Consider the following 9,222-nt stretch of genomic DNA (forward strand, 5'->3'; position numbering starts at 1 on the left):
CTAGAGATTTCGTCCAAGGGGTCCAGATAAGGCCCTTGGGTTTTGCTTAGGCCCTAAGCAAAGGATAATTAGGGTTTTCCCTAAACCCTAGATCCCTCAGCTATTTAAGGAGCCTCCTGGCTCACATTTTAGGCCACTCTATTCTTTGGAAGATATCTAGGCCGAAATTGCATACTCTCTCCATCCTCTCTCCTTCTAGTTTCTTTCTTGCTAGCTCTTGGGTGTGATTCCATTAGAGGCATTACACTTGTGGTGCTAAGCTTCCAAGAAGATCAAGATCAAGATCAAGGGAATTGTCAATTGTTTTCTATAACAATTGAAAGGTATGTAACTCGTAAACCCTAGTTTACTATTTTCGAAAATAGCCTCCTCCTCTAGGGTTCTTGTTTTTGCAATTCAAAGTTGTATGTTCAATAGTTAAAACATAGATCCAAAGTAGGTTGCATGTGAACTTAGGAATTGTTTTCTGGTTTATTTGTTTTACCTAAAACCTATCAGTGGTATCAGAGCCATTGTTTGTTTTAAATTGAATTGCTATAATTGTTGAATTGCAAATTAGGGTTTATAGCTATTAAACCCTAAAGGCCAAAATCTCGAAATTAGGGTTTTGGATAAAAGGGTTTTCGAAAACCCTAGCCTCCAAAGAACCCTAATCGAAATTAGGGTTAGGGTTTTGAAAAACCCTAGCCTCCTCCCTTAAGAATTTCGAAATATGCCTAGTTGTTTTAGGGTTTCTTGTTTTGGATAATTGTTACTTGATTAGATTAATTGGATAATTATCCTTACCCTATTTTTCGAAATTTAGAGGGATAAGGATTAGGATTAAATTAATTGATTAATTTGATTAGATAATACTTACAAGATTTAATAAATTGATTAAAAGTTAATTAATAGATAAATATTAAATCTAGTTAATTGGTTTATTTAAATTTAAATTTAATAGTTTGAATTTCGAAATTTATATAAACCTTGAAGTTTTAAAAAGTTTTAAAACACACCTTATATATGTATTATGATTAAATGTTTAATATTATATATGTATAAGAATATGGTCAGACAAATCGCTAGTATGCCTCATTCACGAAGCTAGTCTATAAGGGGGGTATAAGGAAACTGCCTATAAAATGGTAGTTGAATGGGTGTCCACTCTCACCCACCGCTCCCTTGATTAGTGGAGGGTCGTTAGCAGAACGGATTTGATAGGACAACTACTTCTCATTAAAAGTATAATGCTATTAAAGAAAGTACTGTTGGGTTATGAGGATTCTAACACTCCTAAGTGTACATGCAACCCTAAATACCTTGGATCTATGTTTTCTCTATTATACATACAATTATGAACATCCAAGGTATTATCCTAATCTAGCACACAAAATAATAAATATAACAAGATAGAATACATACCTCTTTGATGTAGAATGTCTTCATGAAGCTTGAGTGCCTAGTGCCCCAAGTGTGACACCTCAAATGGTTCACACAACACCAAATTCACTTGGAATAACTTGAGAGAAACTTGAACACTCCTTGAAATCGTCTAGCCCTCACACTCACACATTAGTGCATGATTTCTTGAGCCATGGGATTCTTTTATATGGTGGCTATTAGGGTTACACCATGTAACTCATAACTTTACCCATTCCTTATGCTCCATGGATTTTAACCTCCATGGAGTATCCATGGGTCACCCCATGGACTTAGTCCAACATAAGGAATCTTGGATCACAAGCCCACATATATAAGAATGAATGATTTACACAATCAACCCATATATTTAATTAGTCTCCTTTTGATCACTTAATTAATTCCAAATTAATTCTTGATCAATACTAATTAAATAACCTTATTAATATATTAGAACTTATAATATATTAACCAACCTTAAGTGTTATTTCTCTCATTATAGTCTATCCAAATGCATGATGCCATGCAACCCAAATGGACCATGTCGGGTCGGGTCAAGTCTTACCAATTATAGTTATGGACTTAGATATTAATCCAACAGTCTCCCACTTGGATAAGTCTAAAACTATTATTGCGCATGACATCAGGAACCGATCAGCAATCGTAGCTCTCAAAAGCTTCTGTCGAACTCTGACCTTGTCGATGAACTCTGACCTTTGTCAATGACTTGTCCATTAGATAAGGGATCATATATTCCTCCATTCTAGATATCATATGGACTGAGTCATGGATTATCAATCATTCTCTCTGTCCATTTGTTGTTTCTCGATTTCCGATTCATGATGACTGACTGATTGAACAAATCAAATCAGTCCTGGCTTGGCCAAGCACTGACATGTATCATCTTTAAATCATCGAGGGGCCCACAGATATCGCTTTTATCCCGAAGGTAAAAGGAATGGATAAACTTCGACTCATATGGCTTGTTCTACTACTTGTTGAATCATACACAAAGGCACGTTTTATAACATCGAGTTACCAATGCGTTTTCATGCAATCAATGTATAACCAACTCATAGTAACAACTCATATCTCTAGGTTTGAAGAATATAAGATATTATCGTCTCATGATCACTCGTGATAAAATCCATGAAGTGATTCAAATGAGCGCAGGTTGAATCCAATACTCAGAACTTATGAGCACTCATGAGTGTTGTAGCACCACTTTGTCCACCAACTTGGACCTCTACAAACCAACCCATGACAGTCTTGATTCATATCTACTTCCAACATATGACCGACTGTGGATGGTTTGAATAACTTAATCATTCAGGAAGAGCGACTTAGTTATTCTGGAAGTCAAAACATGCAAAGTGAAACACAAGAATAAATGAATCAAATATGGTATCAAACCCTATGAATATAAATAAACACTTTTATTTATCACCATACTGATTACTCATTATTCATTGTTTCGGTTTTATCAACTTTATACTTGAATTTAAAACAATAGTTGTCCCATGCTCCAAGCATGTACACTATGTTTTCCTAAACACTAGTCATGCCATACACCAAGTATGCATACTATGTTTGTCTATGATCTTTACTTTGTAAAATAGATCAATTGAACATCACTCCAATGATCCTCTTTTCACAGTCCCAAATCCTTACTGCAAATGCAAGAATTCCAAATTCATGCCATTTACTGAAATCTGTTAGATTCTAAACTTATATGCATTGATCCTCTTAATGATTATGCACAAAGTCAGAAAGACTTGACAACAATCATTACAGAGCATTCCAAAGGAGATCAGCTCCTTGGAAACATCCTTCTTTCATTAAGTTTCCTAATCTTACATAGATTGAATAATTTCTAACTTTGAAACATTTCCACATTCCATTTTGACTATCACTTCTGAACAAGATTTGCTTCCTTACAGATTATGTCAATATGGTCCTTCCGTAATTAACATTATACTTCCAACTGTCCTTGAGCAACCAATCTTTGGTAAACCTTAGTTTGTCCTCGACAATTGCTTAATCATTTTAGTCATATCCAATTCTAGACCTTTTCCCTTCATAATGCCCCAGGCATTTGGAAAATTTTAGAAAGGATGAATATAGCACATGTAATCGATCCTATATCCGAAGCATATGGGACACGATTCATGATTTCTCACATAAAGACTAAACCAGTCTTTTGCTATAATATTTCCATTTCAATTTGCCAAGTTCTCAAAATTCAGATTATGAAAAGGGATGCCGTAATCATAATCGAATTTTAGAACGCAAATAAAGACTAAACCAGTCTTTTGCTATAATATTTCCATTTCAATTTGCCAAGTTCTCAAAATTCAGATTATGAAAAGGGATGTCGTAATCATAATCGAATTTTAGAACGCAAATAATGGACCCATATATAGAATATCCTTATGTTGAGCCATTCCAACATGAATTTCATATATATATATATATATATATATATATATATATATATATATATATATATATATATATATATCCTTGATTAAATACGATTAAAATCTCAATCTAAGCTTTTAGAATTGAAATGAAGTATAATTTCCTCTCCCTTAATTATAGCAAAACAACTTTTTCAACCCCTGCAACCTCACGAATTGAAACTTTTGTTTTCTATAATTAACATTGCTAACTTGCAACCTTTGTCATAATTATCATGCTCCCACTAACATGATGATTATTAGCATAACACTTATGCTCCCACTAGCTTTGACATGTACTCAGAAATCAGCTGACTTTCTTACCAAAGTTCAGATTTCTGATACTAGATTGTTTTGATAAAACTTTATCAAAATCATACACCTCTCTTAGATAGCTCACATGTGTGTCTAAACAATTTTAGAACTATGAAAAGGGATGTCGTAATCATAGTCTCAATTGTTTAGACCTTTGCCACTTCTCACAAGTCCATGTTAGTGTGCCGGTAAACCACACACGCTCCACTAACGACTTTGAGAATGCAAATATCACAATTGCTATCTAGCTAAAATCTACTTAGTGAAAGTGTTTCCTCACCATCATTTTCATGAATCGGAGAGAAACCTTATGACACTTAGATTTAATAGTGTATGTGTTCTTATCCATGTGAATTTGTCAAAACCATAATCACAAGACAAGGTTAGTGACAAATCCAAACTCATATTGATTAAACTTGTGCAATCTTAAATTCTTGCCATTTGGCAGCTCAGGTGCCTGCCATTGCTTCCATGTAGTTGTGCAACCAATTGAGAACTCTCAGAACTCCTATGCAAAGCCAACTTGAATAGGCACAAAAATTTCAACACGATAGGTTATAAACCTCAAGTCGTGTGCTAGTGAAGGACTTTAGGTTTTATTCTTGATTAAGTCTTAAAACTTTCAAGAGCTTTAAGACTCCCACTGTCCTCTTGACATATAAGACTCCCTTGTCAAATATTCAAGAGATAGTGCGGATTCTTTATCAAGACTAACACTTTACACAATTGGCCTAAGTTGGTCTCTGTTTTATCCAAAACATCACAACTTACCAATTTCAAATGTACAAGAGTAGATAACCTTTTACTCTTACATTTGACTAGTGTTAACAAACCCTCTTTAAGATATGTCAGTCAAGTTACAATCTTGGAGTATGACTCTAAGAATTGTTTTGGAACGAAGTATGACTCATCTTTTTGATTTAACCATTTCAACAATTCATGACTCCTCTTCTTAGTCATAAGAGATGACTTTAGAGGACCAATTGTGATATGGTATCTTAATCATTAAGATGATCATAAACATGATACTAAAGTACTCTCCCATCTTTTCAGATTTGAGAAACTTTTATCTTTCTGCCATACTTTGATTCTTCTTATTCGTTCTGTCTCACATTGAAACTTCTCCAATGCTACAGACTTATACTTAAACTTATAAGTATAACCATATTTACTGAACTTAAGTAAATCATGACGAATAGTCTTCTTGATCTTTTGTGGTGGACTTGACCAGTGCACAAGAATGTGTACTCGATCCCTTAGTCCTTTCCTTATTCACATAAGGAATTAGTCTTAATTTTCCAAGCTGAAAGTTCTCATTCATCATACTATACAACTTGCATGATTCCAAGTTTCGGTCCAATTGAACCTTGGGTGATGAGAATCTTTCCTTATTTGGTAATATTAGACACTACCACAACCGAAAGAATCAAATCCATTTTTCCAATATTGCTATCAATGGAATCTTATAAGCAACAACTTTTCACAAATGTCATTATAAGGATACTTAAAATAAATAAAATCAAAACCTTTTTCTTTTATTTTAAAACTTTGCGGAAAAACTTATCCTTACAATCCATATGAAAACCTTGTTGTTATCTATTCCTAAGCAATATAAATATCATAACTCTTAAGTAATAGCCCAAAATTCTGATCACCGAACCATGCGATTGAAATCCATCTTCGCGATCAGAATCAGCATGTACTTAATAGAGTTAGACAATGGACTTTACCTGAAGTAGAGCCAAACTTATTGACTTTAACATCCTTAGGTAAATTTGGCAGCTTCGTAACCAATGCCCCTTCCTTTGGCAATAGTTACCTATGGACCCTTGATAATGGGACTATCTCAGACTTCGCCTCTCTCTTTACCATTGGGTCAACCGAGTTGACTATGGTCGATCCCTTTCCATTGGGAAGAGAGAGCTTTACTGGATATCCAATGTCATCATTGTCAATGTCCATAGCGTTTTAGGAAGTTGATCTTAGCAAATAGATAAGATCATTAAGGGTCTTGTCTTAGTCTGTTTCATAGGATTCCCAAAAGAACTCACTATGTGACTTAGAAAGTAGTTGAGCCACCAACTTTCTCAAGACTTTGACACCCAACTCTCTCGGCTTGTCAATATGTGACTACATCTCCAAGATGTGATCACACCTAGACCTTTCCTTGCCAATAGGGCTTGAGTGACCTTAAACTTTTTAGGAACTTGTGGGTTAGGTAGAATAATTGGAGGAGGTGAAAGAAGTATGATATCCATGGGACATCATCTTCATTTAGGAAAGCTTGTTTCAAGAGATTTGAGAAGATCATAAATGTCTAGACCAGACATCTTTTTGGGAGATATTCAAGATAGTTGATTTAAAGTCCTTAATATGACACCCGATATGAAATATTTAGGCTAGGACCCAACAAACTATTTTATAACTTAGAAGAGGGATGTCGTAATCCAAGCTATAAAATATTTGAAGGTAGGTGAATGACGATTCACCAATTTCCACCATGAAAAACGGAATAATTTATTAGGTTTTAATTGGATTTGAAAGTCCTAGATCTTTGAGATTCATTGACCTGTTCAAAGGCATGTTTCAATCTCGAGTGTTCCCTTCAGGTTTTGTGACTGGGATGCCGAGGATCACAAAACAAGGTGTGAATAACCATGCAAATATACTTGGTACCCTTAATAATTTACCCCTTAATCAGTGTGCCGGTTAACCACACACGCTCCACCGATACTATGATAAATATTAAGTTACCCTTTGCCTACCTTGTTAAGTCCAGGTTAGTGTGCCGGTTAACCACACACGCTCCACTAACGACTTAAGCAAAGTGCAAAGTGTAATTTCATGGGTTAGCACCAAATTCACATTTTCCTAAGTAACTAAGATTGGGTATTAATAAGAGTTTAGTTACTTAGTATTTATCATTAATACTTTTAATGAAAGGAGAATTATAGTCCTTGTCCTACCCGTTCGGCTAACGACCCTCCACCAGTCAAGGAAGCGGTGGGTGAGAGTGGACACCCATTAAACTGCCATTTTATAGGCAGTAACCTTATACCCCCCTTATAGACCGGCTTCGTGAATGAGGTCTACTAACGGTAAGACTGACTTTACTCTTATACATCTATATAAATATTATTAACTTATAATATTATAAAGTATAAGGGTTGAATTTTAACTTTTAAAATTCTAAGGGCTAACTTGGAATTAAAGTATTCATAAGTGAAAACTTTTCAAATTCCAAAACTTGAGGGCAAGTTTTGAAACTATTCAAAACTAATTAATTCCATAACTTATGAGTTTAAAGTAGTTTTAATTAAAAAAAAACAAAAAAAAACTCTTCAAGTTCCATAACTTGAGGACAAGTTATGGAAGACTTTAAACTAATTAATAAAAAAAATAACTTTTTTTTATTGTAACTTATGGAACTAATTAAGGTTACACTTTTTTTTAATTTAATGAAGAGACTCTTGAACCTCCATAACTTGAGGACAAGTTATGGAGTCATAAAACCATTTAATTAGAACTAGACTCTTCATTTTGTAACCTTTGCCAACTTTTATGAGTTTTATGATTCTTAAATGTGACTTTTCATATAACTTGAGGACAAGTTACAAAAACACACTTTGGAATCAACTCTTAGATTAAAATGGATTGAAAACAACTATTTCACACAACTTTTCTATTAATCTAAGAACCTCATAAGAACAAGATAATTCAAATCATCAATCTTCAAGAAATTAGCATGAACATACAAACTAATACAAATCTTGAAATTATGACAATTATCTTAGAAATTGGATTAGCATGAACATTACCACATCAAAACAAGTTTATAAGTCCAAAAACATCTTAGGGTAATGTTCCTAGTCCAATTCCAGCCAAAACAATCGAATATATGCATCCAACTCGATTTTTCAGCTACCTTTGCAAGTATAACAAGAAAACAAGCCTAGGCTCTGACACCACTGTTGGGTTATGAGGATTCTAACACTCCTAAGTGTACATGCAACCCTAAATACCTTGGATCTATGTTTTCTCTATTATACATACAATTATGAACATCCAAGGTATTATCCTAATCTAGCATACAAAATAATAAATATAACAAGATAGAATACATACCTCTTTGATGTAGAATGTCTTCATGAAGCTTGAGTGCCTAGTGCCCCAAGTGTGACACCTCAAATGGTTCACACAACACCAAATACACTTGGAATAACTTGAGAGAAACTTGAACACTCCTTGAAATCGTCTAGCCCTCACACTCACACATTAGTGCACGATTTCTTGAGCCATGGGATTCTTTTATATGGTGGCTATTAGGGTTACACCATGTAACTCATAACTTTACCCATTCCTTATGCTCCATGGATTTTAACCTCCATGGAGTATCCATGGGTCACCCCATGGACTTAGTCCAACATAAGGAATCTTGGATCACAAGCCCACATATATAAGAATGAATGATTTACACAATCAACCCATATATTTAATTAGTCTCCTTTTGATCACTTAATTAATTCCAAATTAATTCTTGATCAATACTAATTAAATAACCTTATTAATATATTAGAACTTATAATATATTAACCAACCTTAAGTGTTATTTCTCTCATTATAGTCTATCCAAATGCATGATGCCATGCAACCCAAATGGACCATGCCGGGTCGGGTCAAGTCTTACCAATTATAGTTATGGACTTAGACATTAATCGAACAAGTACTAGAACATTATTTTTCAAAATCCCAACTCTAGTTACTTTAGGAAAAATGTGAAAAGTATGCTAATCCATGAAATTGCACATTATGCTTTATTGGTCGTTAGTGGAGCGTGTGTGGTTAACCAGCACACTAAAAGGCACTAATAAAGAGTAGTAATGGGTATCTCATAATTGTCGTTTTGATGGAGCGTGTGTGGTTTACCAGCACATCAATAGTTAATGATAAAGACAATGAGGTTACCAAGCACATTTGCATGGTTATTCACATCTTGTTTGTGATCCTCGGCATCCCAGTCACAAATAGAAGAGCATAATCTAAGATT

This window comes from Lactuca virosa, chromosome 6 (genome assembly GCF_052849685.1).
Source record: "Lactuca virosa cultivar CGN04683 chromosome 6, Lactuca_virosa_CGN04683_v6, whole genome shotgun sequence".
NCBI lineage: Eukaryota > Viridiplantae > Streptophyta > Magnoliopsida > Asterales > Asteraceae > Lactuca > Lactuca virosa.